The sequence below is a fragment of the Diadema antillarum genome, unplaced genomic scaffold (genome assembly GCF_040938485.1).
Source record: "Diadema antillarum isolate AM-2024a unplaced genomic scaffold, OU_Dant_1.0 scf00000234, whole genome shotgun sequence".
Classification (NCBI taxonomy): Eukaryota; Metazoa; Echinodermata; class Echinoidea; order Diadematoida; family Diadematidae; genus Diadema; species Diadema antillarum.
In genome coordinates this window covers 255501-276688 of record NW_027271123.1, presented here as the reverse complement: position 1 = coordinate 276688, position 21188 = coordinate 255501, and the positions used below count along the sequence as shown (strand labels likewise).

The 21188-nt window shown below is 40.3% G+C and overlaps 1 protein-coding gene across 4 annotated transcripts in view; it reads right to left on the bottom strand.

Annotated features, from left to right (window-relative positions):
* LOC139724860 (adenomatous polyposis coli protein-like) overlaps positions 1-21188 on the bottom strand; it is a 115450-nt gene that overhangs the window by 36461 nt on the left and 57801 nt on the right. Inside the window, exon 1 of one of the 4 annotated variants that reach the window (XM_071635986.1) lies at positions 2211-2333. The exons of 2 other annotated variants lie outside the window; for them this stretch is intronic. The gene's annotated coding sequence lies outside the window, so the exon portion shown is untranslated. Of the gene's footprint in view, positions 1-2; positions 138-2210; positions 2334-21188 lie in introns of those variants that run through there. One more of the 4 variants, XM_071635985.1, reaches the window with a different exon arrangement.

The following is a 21188-nucleotide window of genomic DNA, read 5'->3' as shown; positions in this document are numbered from 1 at the left end:
ACCACAGTCCATCAAACATGACATCTTACGTCTAGCATAATCCTGGACTACTCCAGTCGGATTTGAACAGAGTATATCCAATGTTCTCCAGAAAAATCACTCAAGAGGTTTGCTGCATATACACAGTCATTGCGCTCCAAGAGCTGTGGAGTTTTCCAACAGAATATGATCCACATGATTCTCCAAAGATTGCTAGTAATTTCAGAAAATATGATATTCGAAGCGAAGGGGGGGGGGGGGGGTTACCCCTTCCTCACAGCCTCTCACTTGTTGTGCTTGTGTCTCCCTTCTCCCGGTCTCTGCTTGGCTTCCCTTGCCAGCACTAGGACACGCCCACTCCAACGAGGCTCCCTGTTTTCGGTGAGCATGAGAAGTCAGTCGCAGGCTGTGGAATGAGGCAACATTCATCCCCCCTCACAGCTCTTGACAGCTGCTTACCAGCAGGCCAGACTGACAACACCAACTGGTGGAAATATTAGCTCCCTTCCACACGACTGTCTTTCAACTCAAAAGTGTTTTCTTTCTCTCTCTCTCTCTCTCTGTTCATACTCTCTCCTGTATGATCAGCCCGCACTGGGAAGAAACATATCAAATAACTGCTCAGAATATGAATTGATTCACCAAATTGTAAACTCATTTGCCCCCGAACTCTAAAGCAGTGGCTAGCTTACTTTCACCATCCTATCCCAAACCACAATGGAAGAATAGAAACCTGATGAGTATCTTTCCACAACTCATTACTGTTCAAGGAGGGTCTCCCCCCCCCCCCGCCCCATTGAAACATGCTTTCAAAAAGTCATTAAGTCTGGAGCACAAGTATAACATACAGATGACTACATGTTGACTATGTGTCAAATTCATTTTTTTTTCTCATGATCAGATCATCATTCCAAAACTAAAATATTACAAGCATGCAGATATGAGGTACAGATAAGATATTGTATCAATTGCTATTGCTACTGCTACACTGAAAAAAAAAATGAACAAAATATCAGCAAAAGTGAAACAAGTTCAGCAGTGCCTACAGTCATGAAGAAGTTAGAGTTATCACAGACGCAGAGCAGCACTTGTTTATTTATATTCTTTGTTTATTTTCAACTTTGTTATTACATATGCTACTCGTTGGTCATTAGTGTCAATGGCATTTTGTGATAGTGGCCGCAAGAGGCTTAAATGACAAAGGACTGCCACATCCATTTCATCCACGCTGGTATGGAACACCTCACCAGCTGATAAATGCTGCCATGTGTGACAATTGTGCAGAATGCACTGGGCATATGATTGGCCTGCCATATGCAATCACATCCACAGAACCTCTTTTCAGTGAGACTGCTCTAGAGATTTTTTTTTTCGGGGGGGGGGGGGGGGGGGGGGGGGTTATGTTCTGTCCGGTGCATGGAAGACGATTAACATTCATCTGGTATCTGCCTTAATGGGCAGGGAATGTTATACCAGGCGATGTGGACGAGACAGAAAATAGCATTTGGCATGCATACACATGCCAGTGTGAGTATTTGATGACAGAGTATTTGTGACGCTGTGCATCTCAAACTTTTTTCCACCCAGCACACGAGGGCTTTGTGACGACATGAAGCACTGAGGAGTTTAAAAGCCATGTCTCTCGCATTACAGGGCCATTCACACTATCAGTGAAAAGTCATGATATCAGAAAAATTGTGACATTTTATGTGGTAGCTGCCAGACAACTGTGCACAAAGCCATCCAAATTTCTTGTGTGCTGTACCTTTGCACTTTTTTGTTTGAGTGTGGATGGAAAGCTCAAATTTCATGACTTTTAATAGCAAATTTAGTTTTTGATGAGAATGGGTCATTACGTGAATTACAAGGGTAGCAAAGGTATCAAAAATGTCACTTTTTATGGCCTCAAGGATAACACAGCTTCAACAAATTGCTTTACAGCTCATTTAATCTAAGTTTTGTTGTGCAGTTTGGGGTTTCCAAACATAAGATAAACATCAAATCAAATATTTCAATGAAATAAATGGTACAGATTGCTTGATAGGTTGAATGATAGACTAACTAATACATATTCATAGAGATGACTTATTAACCAAAGTGAGTTCTAGCTTTTGAATTCTCAAAATTTAACCACGAATAATTTGTTTGTGGCACTACGTTAGATAACTCTTATAGAACTCTTTCTCAATATAAGCCTATTTTGTTGAATCAACATACAACATTGTACACACCTTCAATGCTGATCACATATATACTTTAATATGTGCACAATATTTCCTCGTGAAACGGAGAGTGTACTTTGGCAGCATGCAGAATACGGCATACAAAGGCAGACAAAAATTCCAGCTGCATGAAAAGTCTCCTCTGAATATCAATCACTCCGAGTAACTTCTATCGTCTCTATTTCCCTTCCCAAAGCACCTCGCTTAAATGACTTCCAATCGCCTTCTCGGCTCCGTCAAAGGGGTGCCACATCAACGCGCGGTGACCATCAGGCACAACAACCAATACTGCACACATTGAATTCACCATCATCGCAAATTGACCTTCAAACAGCTCGGCATCCAGAGTCGGCCGTGACCCAGAATGAAAGCATGGCAGAACTCTCTTTCAAATCTATCAAAGTTTCTCCTCGGCAGACGGGGTGCCTTCCTAGCTAGCGCAGTTTGTCCTCTCAACACGCTCTACCCACACAAACCTGAACCCAAGATGATAACAGCTGGCCAAAGGTTGTATAACAAAGAGTCAATGTGAGGGGAAAAAAGGCACTGAAGTACACTGAAATCAGTCAGTCATACATACCCCCATCATGCGTGATATGATTTCTGTCTTCATGTATGGTATTGATATCATCACAGTTCATACCATGCCTTGACTGGCTAGTCAAACACAGACAGACAAGGAAGTGGCCACATACTTACTTAGGTAAATGTTCAAGAGGACAATGGGACTTCCAAACTGACAGAACAAACATGAGGTTAAAAACAGAAAGGAGAAATGGGGGACATTGAGAGAGGAAAAGAGTAACAAAGAAATGTTTGAGTTAAAACAGAAATAAAGCACACCTTCAGTGCCACCATTATATGAAGAATGAGGAAATACCATCATACTCATGCATACAACGTCACATAAGAGACACCAACACACTTGAGCACACTCTACCTGCATTGTGAAAAGTAAGACAAAATACACGATAGATTTGTGTTTACATAATGGCGATGACTGTACAAGAAAAGGATTGCCCAAAAAGGGGGAACAGACATATGAATATAGACAAGCAAAGGGCAAACACAGCCAGCAAAATGCAAAGAGCTTATATTTAAGTACAAATATGTCACAAAATATTCTCCACCAGACTTAACCTAAGGTATACATAAATTTTGACTAGCTTCGATCCTGACTAGATCCGGCTGACATGAGTCACCTTGCGCTACCTTGGAATGCCAGAAAAGATTCACGTCATCACATCAAAAACAAGAAGATGAGTTGTAAAGCCAAATGAGAGTGAACACACTAGGAACAGACACAACTTGGCAGGAAAGAGCCATCACTTTCCTGGTGCTTTAACAAAGGAGAAGAAACAACAGCAAAATAATAAAACACGCTCTCCTTTTTTGTGTCACAGGTAAAAGAACAATGCACACCTGACCAGTCATGCAACATTCTGCAGCCATCGTGAATGATTACTTTAAATATATAGCTTATTTCAGAATGAAATAACAGTTTAGCTTATGCTGGTAAAATTTTGTAGGAAGTTTAGCCAGCATGAAATGCACACAATATAGCATACACTTAATATACAGTGAAATTATGAATCACACCAACACTGAAAGAAGATCAAGGTACCTTAATAAAAGAAAACTGCATTTGGCCTTAAAGTGGATAGCTGACTCACAGGACCAGTTTAAGGTAACAATGCATTAACTTGAAGAGTTGACATTAATCTGTCATGAGATTATGACTAAACCCTTACTCCAATGTAGAAAGATTATCCCATACATACATGACACCGTGCATGACAACCAAAAAATGGATGAACGTTGACTGACAGAGTAAGTACTAGGAGGCAGATGGTGCTTTCACATGAAAATCTTAAAAGATATGGTCATAGCATTTACAAATGGAATTTCCAAGGCCACTCTCAAAATTTCCATGAACTCTATCAAGACTTGATGGTAATGCAAGTGGCCTTTAAAACTATTTATAAGACTGTTTCTAATCTATGAGTCAGCATACCTCTATAACACCTGCACTTTCATGAATGTGTCATAAGCCTCACTCCCAAATACAGATGGCAGACAATGACAAAATGATTTCAAAAACATATGTCAGTAAAAGTGGATGATCAATTCTCCTTCCTAAGTCTGCAAAATTGTCTGCCTGCCAAGGTTTTGCTTTGACTGACCCTCATTGATATTTCATTGACCCACCTCATGTCTAAACTTAATCCAATGGACAACAAAAGTCAATGAACAGCATTCAATAATCTCAAGCCCTTTTTACACTTTGTGATGGCTCTTTCCTGCCAAGTTGTGTCTGTTCCTAGTGTGTTTACTCTCATTTGGCTTTACAACTCATCTTCTTGTTTTTGATGTGATGACGTGAATCTTTTCTGGCATTTTACGGGGTTTCTTAACCCCGTACTTTCTCTGACCCAGGACTATCGTTAGTCCCGTACCAATTTTTTCAGCTTTTTACACTCATCAATAAATCCCGTACTAAGCTCTTGTCCTGGGCTAAGGAGAAAACTGACCTTTTTACACTCGTATTTCTTAGTCCCGTACTTTCCAAACCACATGAATATTCACGATTACGCTGTGCACCGTACAAGTACACGCACGCACCGGCAGCACTTGATTACCTCGTTTCTGATCGGTCAGTGGGGAGTCGGACTTCGTCTCCGTGGCTTAGCCCAGGATTATTTTTTTGTTCTGTTTACACTCGCTTGCTTGGCACCGCCATTACGGGGCTAACCCTGCTTTTTTGCAGGGCCAGATAGTGCGGGATTATCGGTGGGGCTAGCCCACTTTGGCAAAAACAAGTGTAAACAGAAAGTGGGCTAAGGAAAGTCCGGTACCAACGGTGGGGCTAAGGCCCCCCGCCCCACCGTTGGTACGGGACTAAGTGAAAATTTGCAAGTGTAAAAAGCCCTTCAGCCATAGCCCTTGTAGAGTTAAAAGGCATAATTTACCATTTGCAGATGAAACAAAAACCCAGCTTTAGCGCTTTAAAATAGTTCTAAAATGTGAGTGAGGGATAGAAACAGCCGGTGTAAAAGAGTTAATCAGTATAATCAATGTTAAGTATTGTTAAATGTAAAAAATGTGAACAATAGTTATAATAAAATTGTTTTTAGACTAAACCGTCTACAGTTATGGTTTAGTGAGAAAAATACTTAGTAGCGATATCTCCTTATATTTTAGGCTTTATTGCAAAAATTTCATATGGTAGGATGTTTTGTGATACAACTGACCTACACATATGCATCAAATGTGATAACTCGAACATCTTTTAAATCATCATTCCCAATGGTAAACAGTGCCTTTCAGCATACCAAATAACTAGCATAAAAACTATGTTATTTTTGGTCTCCTTACAAATTGAGTTTACACTACAGAGGAAATTATAGCACAATAGACATAAGCACTAGGCATCTGGAAAATATAAATTGCATAGAAATATGTACATTTTTTGTTTGACTTGTTTGTTTTTATTCATATTACTACATATTTCACTGACTATAAAATCACTTCAAATTATGTCAATAATCATATTATCTATCAATGCAAGCATGACACTTAAGATATGTAGATGCATCCTAGTTTCATTTACTTTCATGTTACTTCATTCACATGCATACAGGATCAATCTACAAAAAGTATGGGCATTCTTTATCAATGTTTGCTGTACAATGAGGAATGATCGCATGCATACGAATTCCACAAGAGCTAAAAGGTGGAAAATCAAAATGCAAGCAAAAGTTCCTATCTACACTATATGCACTGACTGCCAGTGACAATTTATGAAGACTTCTTGCCGTGAAAATATCTTGTACAACTGTCAAGATTTTTCCAACCCAATAAGACAAAAACATACATACTGAAAAGTGATGAAGACTGAAGATGTAATGATACAAATCTGATGGGTAGCACGACCTGGCACGGTAGTCCCTGACACTTTATTGTAGAACGATAATTATTAACTGCATTCCTCAGTTGAGCAAACTCTATATGAGCCATTTCATCCCTTCTCCACCACAGCGTGGTGCACCATCTCTCTTTACTCTTAATTGCCAATGCATCACAGTGGAGCGAGTGGTTGAGTGAGTCAGCATTTCAAGAGCAGATTGGGTTACCAGTCTTTCTGGTAGGAGAGGTTACTGACCTACCTCTGAAAAATTCATATGTCAGGGAGAGCTGGCTTCATTATCTATTCATGCACTTCACAGCCTGTGCCAACAGGTTTTCTACATACCCCATGCCTCCTCCCTCTCGCCATCTCCCTTCTCCTTTTTCCTTCACAGTCTATCTGCTTCAGTTCCCTTTCAGTTTCAGGCTCTAATTATTCCTTTTCTAGGTACATGTCTCTGATGAATTATTCTGGACAGTTACTTCTTCCATTATATGCCTCTAACTTATAATCTGTGTGGCAAATATGTGGTAAATGGGAATATACAGAGTGTATCATCACACATGTTTCTCATATTCATGTTTACTCCTTAAAAAGCTAGACTGCTGTGATTTTCCCATACTCTGCAATACCAATTTTTCTCCTCTCTGATCTACTGTTTCTGGAACACCTTCCCTTTTGAACACACATGCACACACCCCCCCCCCCCCCACACACACACACACACAGTTTTCACACAAACACATATTTTCTTTGCTGGCTCTTTAGTTTTCTGTTTGTTAATCTATCACCATCGTAACCCTCCCCCCCAAACACACACACAGACACTTTCTCTCCCTCTCCATGTCCCTTGCTCTCTGCTGTTCAATAATCCCTTTGTTCTTTCATTCCATGCCTCCATTGCCCCCCCCCCCCCCAAGTTGAATATACTGTCCATACGCTATACTTCATCAAATTCTCTGTAGTGACCCAAGCACCCAAACAGAGAGACATGAAGTTAACGCTCTGTAAAATGGAATTAGTCACATAGTGTGGTGGATCCACAGTGTGATCAGGCTACCAGCTCCCAGAGACACAGTCTCCCCTCTGGCACCCTCTTCTTACCCACAGACTTTCTAATGAGCTGTGCCTCAGATGGGATGGGACCCAACAGCTTCACATCTTAGGGAGATGAGTTCAAGTGCCGTGAGATAATGACACTGCTAGCAGGTAAAAAGTGGCTTATTTTCCACATCAGCGAAGGCCAGCACTGGGTAAGATAACCTCAAGCAATGCAGTTGAAGGAGAGGGAAGCTTATAAGCATCCATATTTCCCATTCCTGACCTACATGCAGTGGTAAGCAACTTCAGTTGCAAAGTCTCAATCGTTTTTTGTTCGGTGGCCTCAAAGAATATGTCTCAGAAACAAATATTCAACAGCACTGTCTTCAGAGAAGTTCTGTCTTGAAATGAGAATTAAAAAGTGAACAACTGAAAATCCACAAGAAATCCAACAAAGTAGATACACTCTTCCAGAATCTGACACATCAAGTATATAAAAACAAATACCTAGAGTCAGCTGAAGTCTCTCCAAGCACCACCTGCCACCCACTATTGACACACACTTCCAACCCTAAGGCCTTCCTCACAAATCATTGCTGAATAAAAACATTTACCCTCAATTTTCCATTAGATTCATAACAGCACATACACTCAAAAGAATACACTTTATACTTTCACTTGATGGCAGAGTGAAATACAAAGTGCCCAATTCAGCTTTCAATCAATGTGCAGATCCCACGCCGGGGCTGCATGATACAACTTCACTCAATCTAACAATTTAGGAAGGCATCAAGGCTAAGGAAGACTTTTGTTCATAATCTGTTTTTGCTTTAAAAACACATGCCAGTGAATTACACTGTACCCTCCACATGACTATGATTTCAGTGAAGATGTAAACAAGAAATAATTGATGTTGTTTACAGAATTTAGCAGTATACATATTCTGTGCACAACTTTTGCATTCTACTGTTATGCAACATTCAGTGCTCACTGCTTTTAAATTATCATGGTCACAGAATTGACACAGTTTAACATCAGAATCCTGAATTAATGATTAAAATGCATAAATTTTGATCAACTACTAATCAGAAACCTTATACTTTGGTTCCAGAGTTTAGAAATGTGAAATTTATATGAGAGTTCCTTCCCCCATGTTTTACTTCAAGAAGAACTTACAGGGGGAATGAAAGAATAATTCATATGAAGGTCTATATTGATATACAATAAATATCACATCTGTGTGTGTATCTGCTCAATCTGATTGTAATAATGATGTAATGATGGATCAGTTAATATCAAGCAGCAATCTCTTGAGGCACAGTTCAAGTCTCACAAATATCATGTCCTTGTGTGACGCTTAACATGACACAAGAATGAGACAAATAGACAACGCTGGATCAGGGAGAGATTACTGGACTGCTTCTCTTGGAGGAAACTGAAAAACTTTGCTGGGAAGTGGGTAGAAATCTCCAGCCTGAAAGCAGTACTGGGTCAACTGATGGCAGAATCTGCCCGTTTCCTACAAATTTCCTGCAGAGAAGGGGAAATGACAGACAGCATAATCTCTGGCCCAATTTAACTCCTATAATCGCTACCTTAGAGCTACAATAATAATCCTTGGCATGATGTCATCAACCAACTGACAAATGGAAAAAAAAAATAAAATTGAACTTTATTCCACAGGAGTACAACTGAATGTCTCATTCCTAATGCGAGATGTAATGTCTGCTGACTGATGTCCATGATGCCACAAATCCATTACATCCTAACTGACTAATTGGGAATGATTTTGTACGTCAGGAGGTATATGTTGTCAATTTTCATTACTTCTTCTTGTAAAAGGGTGCTGCAAACCCAGAATGTGATGGAGGCATGGAATATTGTTTCTTCTCTTTTAATGTCACAAATAATGGTAAAATACTTTAAGCATACTTTGTGTTCCTCTTTGGTCAAATTGATTGACTGATTGATTGTGCACATTTGCAATTCTTCACTGAATTCTTTTTTGAAAGTGATGGGATTTTTTTTTCTTCTGTATTTAAATATTTGGAATTGGTGGGGAATAAATTAGGCCTGAAAGATGAAAGTCAATTAGGCCTGAAAGATGAAAGTCAGTTTTTAAAATATGTGCATTCATATGAGGTAGTAAGTACAAGGTAAAGGAAGAATAAGAAGCATACATTGAAATATTAGTTTGGAAAATAATGGAGACAGCAAAGCTGGAATAATATGATAATAGCACAATTTTAAATAAATAAATACTTTAAAAAATAATTTCATAGCACTTTTAATACAAAACTATAAGTAGAAAGTTAAATAACAGGACTGTGGATACTGATTACAAATACATCTAAGTCAACAGTTAAACAATAATATCTATTAAATTATCTATAGGAACAGATAATCCACTATTAATTCTAGCACAAATAATAAGCTGAATCTATGAAATAAACAGATGGGTTCATTAAAGCTCTCTCAAATGTTTCTAAAAATGGAACTTTACAGATGGACAGGGGCAGGCTATTCTAAAGTTTGGGGGCATATGTCACGAATGCTGTAAACATCAGATGTCAAACACACAATGCACTCTTCATGACACGTAGAGCCTGCAGTAAGTCTGGCTGGAAAGAAGAGTGCTCTCATGTGGACATGGTTTCATCAAATCTTTCCCCTCCCCCCAGTCCTCACCGCTCCCCCAATCGAGAGCTCATATTTACTGCCATCCATAGGGGATGATCAGAAAAGCGGTCACTCATCACCACTTTTGGGGGGACGAGTCCCTTTCGAGTGAATAGATAGAGAGAGGAAGGAGAAGGACAAGCCATCTCTATGCATTTTTGCTTGATAAATTTAGAGCCAGAGCCCTGGCAGCAATTTGAGACTGTTTTGGAGGTCTCGTTTTTCTAGAGGTGGTAATGCCGGTGTGATTAATGACTGCCGCAAGGTGATTGCACCGGCTCTACCCCTAGCCTTTCTGCAGGAAGGGAACTTTTATTGACAAGGCTTTGGCAAAGATAAATGTCACACCATGGACCACGCAATTCATGCACTTTGCACCTCCTAGGGTAAGGTATTAATGTTGCCAGGTTCTCTGCCTGTCTGGAAAGAGTGTTAAGACCTGTCTAACTCAACCTCTCAGAACATGATTCTAATTCAAACATCAATGTCCTGTGCTCATAAATCTGGATTACATATTAACTGTCAATTTAGAAGTCCACTGTATAGAAGCATATTAGAGAGAGAAACACAATTAATACAATACACTTAAGTTAAAGATCAACAGCTCCTAACTAATCAATTATTGATACCCCCCCCCCCCCACACACACACACACACACTAAATTCTGTTTTTTGTTGTTGGTGGCATTGCTGCTCTGAATTGGGAGTATTTTTTTTTTTTTTATACTGATGTCTTCATAAATCTAAATTTTCTGCGGATACTCTACAGTCTCATTTTGTATTCCCATGAAACGGTAATGAATCTAGACCACCACTTCATCATCTGTACATGAGAAATTTATCACTTTCATTTCTTGGCAGTGATCTGCAAGACACAGATCAAACAATGAATTCAGTCCCACATGGGCGAGAGAAAACTGTTTGTCTTCGATCTCGTCCTTGTTTACTTTACATTCTCTTTCCACCATCTCACAGATTACGCTTCTGACATGTTAATGTCTCTCATCCTTTTATCTTACTGAATCTCTGGCTCCTCCCTCCCATCCTCCCCTCCTCCCCTCACCCCTCACCCTTCCCCTCCCCCTCCCATACACAGTCTCCTCTATGTTTAGAGACAGGTTAGTGATTCACATCCACTTCTGGCTGTTAAAACTGCATCCCATTGGTTGGTTCACCGTATCTAGCAGATGGTGCACTACAGGACAAATGTCCATGTTTACAGGTGATTCATCCCTTAAATCAGAGATGCACAAAAACATGGCTTTTGATTGATAGCTGGTAGCAGTCACCAACTCTCACATTTCTCTTTCTGCTGACATGTCATCTTTCTTTGAATCTTAAATTTGTATAAATTAATGCTTCTGAAGCAGAGACAAAATTATTTTCCTTTTTTTTTTTTGGGGGGGGTGGAATCCATTTCACCTGTCACTGATGGGAGAATCTCTCGGAAACACACACCACATGTCTTACTACTCTATGCAATTCACAACATGACAAACTAAAATGAGTGTATATATAATGCAACATAAGAATACACTCTCTGCTATACACAATACACAGACTATACAAAAATGCTTAACCTTTATAAGGGAAATACCTTAAACACCATCATGCACACTATGAAACAGAGTCAGTTACAACCATCCATGCCTATGACATCTCAGCAAAAATGAGTAACAATGATATTCATTTCATGTTTTCCAGCTATTACAACATCAGTCATGACTTACACTGACAAATTAAGACCATTGAGCAACAACAGATATGAAAAAAATAAACCACAATGCAATGAAAACAAATCAATTATTGTGTTGATTGACTGCTTGATTGATAAGTGAAATAAGCTGATATTTTATTTAATATATCTGGTAATCTTTTTCTTTTATACTTATATCTAAGGGAGGAGATCAAACAGTAATATATTTTGCAAACTTAGTCAAACATAGATGGTCACTCAATGACGAAACATAAGGGCAGAACATACTGACTGGGCTATAAGCCGCTTTCGGAATTAACTAATACAATCACTGAGTGGTCAACTTCTCATCTTGAAAATCAACCTTGACTTTCTGTTCCAATAACTTCTGTCATGTGGTCAAGGTGTAACAAAGAGCCAACGTATACCCAAGCATGAATTCTCAACACAGACCTAGGATCCTGAATGAGTCTGGCACTCGAGTCTCTTTCTCTCGGTTTTGGTTTCCAATATCTCGGATGACCTTTCATGATCACCATTCTGAAAAGTGCATTCCCTTCAGCAAACTGGTATTCAAGCCAGATCACCATGGCAACGACTTCTCTGAAAGATGGGAAGAAAGCCTGTAGCTTCAGCTTGCAGAAAACAACAATGACAGCAATATGATGCAAATGCACAGGCTAGTATTGTTCACACCGTGGTATCACAAGGTTTGTTCCACCTTCATGTTATGTGTTAGAGAATCCTATCACGTCGGTGTGAAATGTCAACATTTATTAGACTCTGCAATTGTTTTGAAAACAAGTGGGGCACTTTATGAGGGTTCTTCTCTTTCTGTTTACGATAAAACAATAAAATGTCTTTGTGTCAAACCTTTGTAATTATAAAGTAGATATTATAGCAAATTGTTGCAATATAACTCACAATGAATTACTGGCAAAACATTGTGTAAATCAAAACATAATAAACACCCATTTCCATCTATTGCAACAAATGTTCAGTCAGGTAATTAGGTGATCCGAGTATTATTTTGTTTTGTTTTGTTTTGTTTTGTTTTTTATTATTACTCTGTGTCAAACAAACTGTGCATACCAGCAAAACAAAATTGAAATGAAAAACACATAGAAAGAGAAGACATAAATAAACTTGTGAACACAAGTATTTCTACAGTTCTTCATAGATACAAGTTGTGTCTACTGGACAGGTAAGTGGATCACCAAATCGTGAACCTGCAGGCTGCTACCTATGAGTCAGAAATCGAAGAATCTGATTAAAAAAAAAGTTATGTGTGTACTGTCACTCCAGGGACCCCTCCCTGCATCTGCACTTACAAAATATTGACCAATTTCAAAAATGTATACTTAATATGACCCCAAATATATAATCAAACATGTCAGAATTGAAAAAATATATGATCAGAGTCTGTCCACAGTTGGCTATTGTGCATGCCCACAACGGTCTACATTCAGAGACATTTACAAATGCACATACACACACACACACACACACACACGGATTAATGTATAGCAAAATACACTACCTCTCATGCTACATGTCTTATCAATCACCTTGCTTCCTGTATCAGGCCAAAGACCTTTTTCTCCCCTTGGTGATCACTTCTGGGAGTGATAGAGCCACCTTTTTCTGCCTCCTACTGTCGGTGCACAAGATGATATCCACATTAGCGGATCAGCGATAACTCGGCAATTCACAGAAGCCCTAGCGCCGTGCCAAATTTCTCGTTTGTGAAATGAGTCACACACAGGGTAGAGGACAATCCGTGCTATGCGAGTAGTTAGAAGTCCACACACACCTTGGCTTTGCACACCTTTCTTCCATGCCTTCAATCTTTCTCTACTTCCCCTTGGGGGTCGCAACTCACCGTGGAGCATCTTACCATATGTCGCTGCTCGATAATAAGATGCAAATCATCGCGCTTATCTGGAACGCTGTGGTCTTGCCTGTCAGGCAGCGATTCGCTCCGAGCTCAACAAAACTTGGCCTCTCGGGCACCGCTGTCCCAAAGTGTCACTGAATCTGTACAGGACAGTTTTTGGCTGTGAGGGGTTAAAGTGACTTATTGGGTGGACTAGGGGGCATTCTCTTTTAATTCATACGAGTCCTTATTGACTCTATGATGCTCCATCATCCTACTTCTGCTTAAACATTCCTAAAGCAGGCAGCCTTGGTTTATGTTTCCTAGTGTCTTGGAAGAAGGCTAGCCTAGGTGCTCAAAACTCCCTCGCAGGTGAGAGATGAGACAGGCGACCGAGCTGTCTCTCGCTGTCACCCCACTTAGCTCACAGTATTTATTACCCCTTTGCCTCCGCTCCCATCCAACTTGCTCCATTACGCCACGTCCAAAGAAGAGGTGATCACACATTTTGCAATTCCAGAAAATTTCTGGCCACTCCTTGCTGGATTAGCCTTCCATGTCCCGTACAACCAATTTGTCAGTTTTGATAAAAGTCTGCACATCTCTTTCTACTCAACAATAAGTACTATCTATCACTTCTATCTCTCTGATGTATGTGATAGGACAACCATTTATTAAATAAGTGTAACTGGGACAACGTGCAGAACAATTACATATCTATTTCCTACATCCCCTCAAGCTAACTCCTAATCTTGTGCAGCTACATCCTGGGTATTACCTGTAAGAGAATAGCAAATACCAATTCCATCTCTCAAGAGAATCTAATCATTCCATTAACCTTAGCTGCCCACTCTCTCCGAACCTCCCTTGTTCCTTTTAACATATTTATCAATATCTTTCACATAATTTCCCATTAGACCATCTCAATATTTATGGCAATTTTCTGTGTAACCATGAAGCTACAAGCTTCATGGTGTAACTGTCCTTTCTCTGATAGATCGCTACCACTATCCAGCTTTCATAGCGCAGTTGTTGTGCTGCTGCCCAGCTAGGCCAGCTGATGATGGATGTTAGTTCTAGATGGATTGATACTTTTCTTTAAAGTAAAACTGAAGATTGAGCATCCCATTATCATGACATAATGAAGCATAGGACATGAAACCTTGTTCGATATGAATCTACCCTTTGAGAGCAGGTTTCTTCCTTACATAACTCTACAAAATACAGATGTACATTTAAAGGGGGTCCCCATGTTTTCCTCACGTTGCCATCCATTTTGAATTTTTCCTCTTCATCCCAATATCCTCCTCTCTTCACTCTATCATCCCTCCAAACACCTTTCCCCCTGCACCCTTAACTCTGCCACCTCCTCTCATGAAACAACATCCGAGGCAGGATCCACCCTGTGTTAGCTGACACCAGTGAACAAGCACTCTTCACGCCTCCTATTCCAACCCTGGAGCGCTAATGACAGACTCGGGGAAATTGGCTATTATCCACGGAGGCCCTCCTACACCTAAAACTAGGTGCTGACATTTTCACGCATGACCGCGTCACGGCCGAAAAGAGATATGAGAATGTTTTTTGCCCAATGGCAGTTACTTGCTGCTCCACTGGGCTGAGGAAAAGTAAATATTGTTTTCACTAGTGATTCCTACACTTTCATCATGATATCAAGACATTCCCAATGGACAGTTTATCAGATCTGCAGCTGACCACTGCATAGTACCTCTGCAAGGACAATCAAGCATATTCATGGAATCACTTTAACTTTAGGGCAGCAATGAGAACCTACAAAATTCATATAGGAATACAGAACTGGCTAAATTTGGTTAATGTTGGGCTCTGAGAAAACATACTTCTTTCTACACTCTCCCTTATGCTTTCACTTGGAGTTAGATCATTCAAGGGACACCTACCTCAGTATGATATCATCACATACAACCACATAATAATTGTTGATTTTCAATCCATCCTACTGCATCATATATTTTCCCTGGAAAGCATTAACTTTAGCACATACAGCAGTTGAGCATCACCATTGGAAAGTTCATAGTGGATTAAAGAAAAAAGATATGTAAATTATAGATTGTCTAAACTCTTTTCCTTGTTTAAAAAACTTCAGAATTCAGTGGTACCATGTTGCCTTCGCATGTTGCAAAAAGGTTTCATTCTAATCTCAGTGTATTGTACTCACGTGTGCATAACAAAATGCTGAAAAATACTGTGTTATGAATCACACCTGTGACATCACAGTTGCATCATATTATGAGTGGCAATAAAAATTCATAATTAATAAGAATTAACAGATAGATGACACATTATTTTAGGGGCGGAAAAACTAAATCGCAAATGAGATACCCAACAGACATCCCATTCCACATCCTTCTGCCATTCACTAATGGGATCTCGTAAAATGCATCCTAACCGCAGCTTCTGAGAGAGAAAGGAGAGTAAATAGAGGCCACCCAAATCTAAAACCCGATATCCACTGATGGTGGATGCACCGATGTGGTGACTAACAGCAACAGCGGCCTCATTAGGCAGATTGCTCTGATGGCTAATTGAAAATTCTCTGTTGTCCATGCAGCCGTTACCCCGGAGAGAAGCAAACCGTGGCCGAAAACCTAATCAGAACTCAGCTGATGATGGGAAAGGGTCATCAGGATCCATCATGTGCATCAACAGCCACAGGAAAAACAACCTGACACAGATCTCTCATCCTGCTCTCACTCTCTCCAGCTTTATATTCATTTGCTTCTTGTTGTTTTCTTTCATTGGATGGGGCAAAATTTCATGCTGAATGATTGTATATCTCTATATACATATACACACACACACACACACACACACACACACACACACACACAAATATGGCAGGGCTCGACATTAATTTTCTTTTCTGGAGGGCCATTTGTGCCACTGTAATCTTTAAATCAGAAATTTTTTGTGGCCGGAAATGAAATGTAATGGAGAAAGGATGTTATAGAGCAGAGATGCAACACAAAGATCCTTTTCAACCTTTTTGATTTCAGGATCATTCAGGCTAAGGATGGCAATCAGTCTGCAAAAGTAATGAGCACAGTCCTGATTACAAACCAACTAGACTATCATGCTCTGACCCTAAAGGTAACAGGTAGTCTTTACCTGGTTGTAGCTACTGGTCTGCAAATAAGACAGAGACAGTGGACATGTTATCACCCTGCATGGAATTTGCTTCGTCTTACACATCACTGTATGATACAAGTAGCAACATTATCTATGTAAATTTTAGGTCCTTCACCAAAGATTGGGCTTTCATCATATCTATAAGCTTTGCTTTCCAGACGTCTACTAGCACGTTTGTTTTCTTCATACAGAGTTTTTAAGGCATTTGCACATTGGTGACTTTTGTTTTACTTGGTTTGAAAAAAAAAATGGAGAAGTAAACTTACTCATAGAAAAAAAGAAATCATTGCTGTTTGCAGTGTTTTTACTCACTGTGTAAAACAGAATGCAAATGGCCAGTACCACACATGAGGTGTAATATTGTCAGACGGTCAAAACAGCCATTTGAATGGCCTCGAAGATCACATTTTCAATGTGTGCTTGTATAACACATATTATACAACATTCATAAGTGTCTCACTATTCATTCATTTTCTTCTTCTTTTTTTTTTTAACTCACTGTGTTCACTCAGAACTACAATGTATTCTGTCTCAGTGCAACAAATTCTCCCAACAAAGCACTAACAGCAGGTTCTCCATGCAATCAATACAAACAGGATCCCCATACCAATGGTAAAGGACACTGTATGTGACTTGTGGAGAGACCGCCATCCATCATAATAAGAGAGAGCCACTACCATTCTCTCCAACCTTCTCCCCCCCCCCCCCCCCCCATCTCTCCTACACATCCTACATATCCTGAATCTAAATGATGGCAGGCATTGTTTACCAGTTTTCATTAAGTGGAGCCTAAACTGCTCCCTCCTCCCTTGATCATTCACCCCAAGTCAGCTCTGCTCCCCTCTGGCTTGCCGCCCCTTAAGACTCCAATCCATCTCAAACAGCTCCTCTTGACTCACGCTCCTGGATCCTCATGCATTTTTCATGCTAATGTTCCTACAGGCCTTGATACTAGGTGAGAATGTTACTGTCTCTTCAATCACACAGCAACACCAGACAATGTATTCATACTCTAACTTCTTGTTCTCTGTATACAAGCGCCTTGTGTTGGAAGCGACCTCACAAGTTATAATTATCATAATCAATCTCTATGGCAGGAATACAAGCTAGAGGGGACAGAATAGCAGGGGAAGGATATTTCCTGTTACATAAGTAGCACTGGTAGAAATTGCAGTCGTAATGGTAGTTTGAATACTTCACAATAGGCGCGGTCAGACTGGCAAAAGATCGAGAAGTTTAAGATCGCGAAGTTTGGGCCATTGGTACGCGCGCAAGAAAGAGTGCGCCGTCCGATGGCCAGTGATTGTGATGTAACAATGCACATCTGTACATGACAATGACCTCGCGCTTCGGAGGCACCGCCCGCAAACAGATCGAGAAGTTTCGCAGGAAGTTTGCGGTCACACTGGCAAAACTTCGAGATCTTAAACTTTGCGATCTTTTGCCAGTCTGACCGCGCCTTGTTACTGGTTTTAGTAGTACACTGTAGTAGTAAATCATTTCAATTTCATTTTGTCTTAATCCTAGATTGATAATCATAACTGCTTGATGTCCTGTATCCCTTCGCTCACCCTCCAGCTTCATCATCCTCAGACCTATCTATTCTACTAAGCTGAGTCTCCTCCCTACAGAGCCCCTTTCCTCAGCAGTCACCCGCCCCCTTCTTCAGCAGTCCCCCCACCCCCTTCCTCAGCAGTCTCCCACCCCCTTCCTCAGTTGTTCCCTCCCCCTTCCTCAGCAGTCCCCCTCTCCATATTCCTGGTTCTCCCATTCCTCCCATAAGGGTGACGAGACCCACCAATCCTACCCTTACCCTTACTCATCCTCATAATGTGTTCTTTGCCAGTTTAACCCAGTGGCTGGTGATGCCTAAATTCAATTTGGATGTTTTTACTCCCTCCAGGCTACGATCACCGGTGGAGAGATGGCACAAAGTTTGAAGATGACGATCACGGCTGCCAGTTTACATCCACACTCCAGCTGGACATCTGGACAATAGAACTATAAGACATATAGACAGACAGGGAAGAGGCAGACACTCAAACTGGCTCCTTCTTTTGAGTTGCCGACCTCCATTTCGATGACGGTAACATTTCTCTCAGTTTCTGTCACATCCTACCCACAAAGTCCTAAGTCAAAAGATTCGACCACAAAAGATCAGTTTGGCACACTTGGCACACTGTAAATCCAAATGACTCTGAAACACTATCAGTGCTCCTCACTAGAGGAGACATTGGCATTCCCATAAGACAGTGTTCTATCAAGTCACCTATCAAAGATTCTTCCTTTTTTCTTATCAGAACTCAATTTAGCTCACTGGCCAAACTGGGAGTGAACGCATATTCCCCCCACACTAGCGTGCTTGGAAAATCCACTGCCTGGAAGGGAGAAGGAAGCAGGGGAAAAAAAAAAATGCACCAAGATTCTCTCTTTTGCCAGAAGCAGACTCTCTTCCGCCATGCCTCGATTGCTAGGCTCCATTTTACCTGGGCGGCAAACACAGAGAGCCTGTTTGTCCCATCGGTAAATATCAGAGAATGACCTCTTTCTTTGCGGACAGGTACGTCAAACAGCCGCTGCCTGGGGAACCTGCTAGTTTGTTGCCACCTCTTACTCACACCGTGAACAACAACGTGATGGAGTTTAAATTCAATTTTAAACCAAACAGCCCTCAATCTTACGGGTAGATACTAGGCATCCTGAACATTAAAAGACTTTCTTTACCTTAAAATGATGACTCATCAAAGAAGTGCAGTTATTTACTTTGTGTTTCTCCCGCAACATCCCCATAAAATGAAAAAAAAAAATCTGTAACACAAAGCCTTTGGATTATGTACCAATAACCTTTACATTCATTTTCACTTCATTGGATATGAGAATTTCACAGGTAAAACACGAGATTTGATATGTGAAATGATCAATTCGCAGAAAATTCTTCTCTTGCTGACTCCTGTTTGTAAACTGTTTCATTGTTTGAACAATTACAGAATAAACATCATCAGAGTTGATTAGATAATGTAGATAAAGCAAATTCCTATGATCTGATTACAGAAATACTATAAGGCTGTCTACCAATACCTTTACATAAAATGTGGTCATTAGATCATCACTGCAATAAGATCTATTCTTCAGAATAGAAAATTTGCCTTCAGAGGAATTAAGCATGAGTTAAAGGAATGATATATCAATATTAAAAAATCTTTGGAAGGTAGAGTTTATTTTCATAGAGACTTAACACTGAGTACGCTTAACAGCACTTTAATACAACACATATGGCTAGCTATGACTAAAAGAGTGTATAATAAAGAACCTGTATTCATCTTATAACCTGCACTCACCTTAGTCTCTTTCTCCCATCCTCTAATGATGCACAGCAATGTACAAAAACATCTCCTATCCAGCATCACATGTAGCTGGGATGAAGACCAGATTATTAACCAGTGAATATAGACACATGAGCGTAGTGATTGCAGCAAGCCAACCCAGGTGAAATTATGTGGCACATTGCAGGATGATATTTTCTGGATGATGGTGAGGTGTGACAGACATATAATCCATTAATCCTGTGTCTTACAGTTTGGGGATCATGCAAACACCATTCAGAACATCCCTGATGATTCCATCACAAAATTTGCAATCACCTTTCCACAACACCGTATCTACCATTGTAAATGTCGTTAAACCTCCTATCAGACTGTCAGAACATCCAGAGTTATTAAACCTGCCAGCAATGGGTTCTGGATCAACAGGGACACCATGGCGACTAGTGGTAGAAACTTTGTCTATCCAGGGAGGTGGCCTCCCTGGTCTATTCCAGCTACCTGTACACGTATGAACAGCATTACAACACCACAGCATAAAAGTAAAGTCATCATGACATTTGCAGAAGGATGAACTCCATTTCTACCAGACACTGTGCACTATGCTGGTACAAATATTTTCCCTTTTGGTTTAATGCCCCACTTCCTCTTACTGTCATGGGTAGTGTATTACATCATCACAAATTCTACCGCACAGCGTCTTTCAACCACACATGGAGTCAGCTTCTCCACAGCACGCTTCAACCACATGGGAAGTTAACCTGTTCCTTCCTAAAATGCACTGACAGGTTTATCCACAATGTCTGCCTTTTCTGTATTCTTAGTGGTTAACAGAACCAAAATGAATCAACCATCTCTGTGGCACAGCGGCTGGACCTGTTGTCACCGATCCTGAGAATACTGCATAGAAAGCTAGAAAAAAAAAGTGTTTCATCAGGGTCACACAAAGATGGTGGAAACATGAATTGAGTCTGATCTTACATGTCAAAGCATGTCAATGATATTCCAGAAAGATACCAGATGAGCCAAATAGTTGCGTGTCATTTTCAACTCTATACGTCGATTTGGCCAGGAATCTAAGCTAATTCAATCACACACAATGTAATTGTCATTATTGAGTAGAGTAACCATGTGTTAATACAGAACAAGAACCACACACTTTTTCTTGTTGGTTTCAAAGCCATTCAGAACGCAATTCAGAGCAATTTGTTAGGGTTTCCTGCGCACCTCCCTTCTAGCGATTCATCTCATCTGTCACTGTCAGGCTGTCCGTTGTTTGCTAAATTGAGCCCAATCAAGG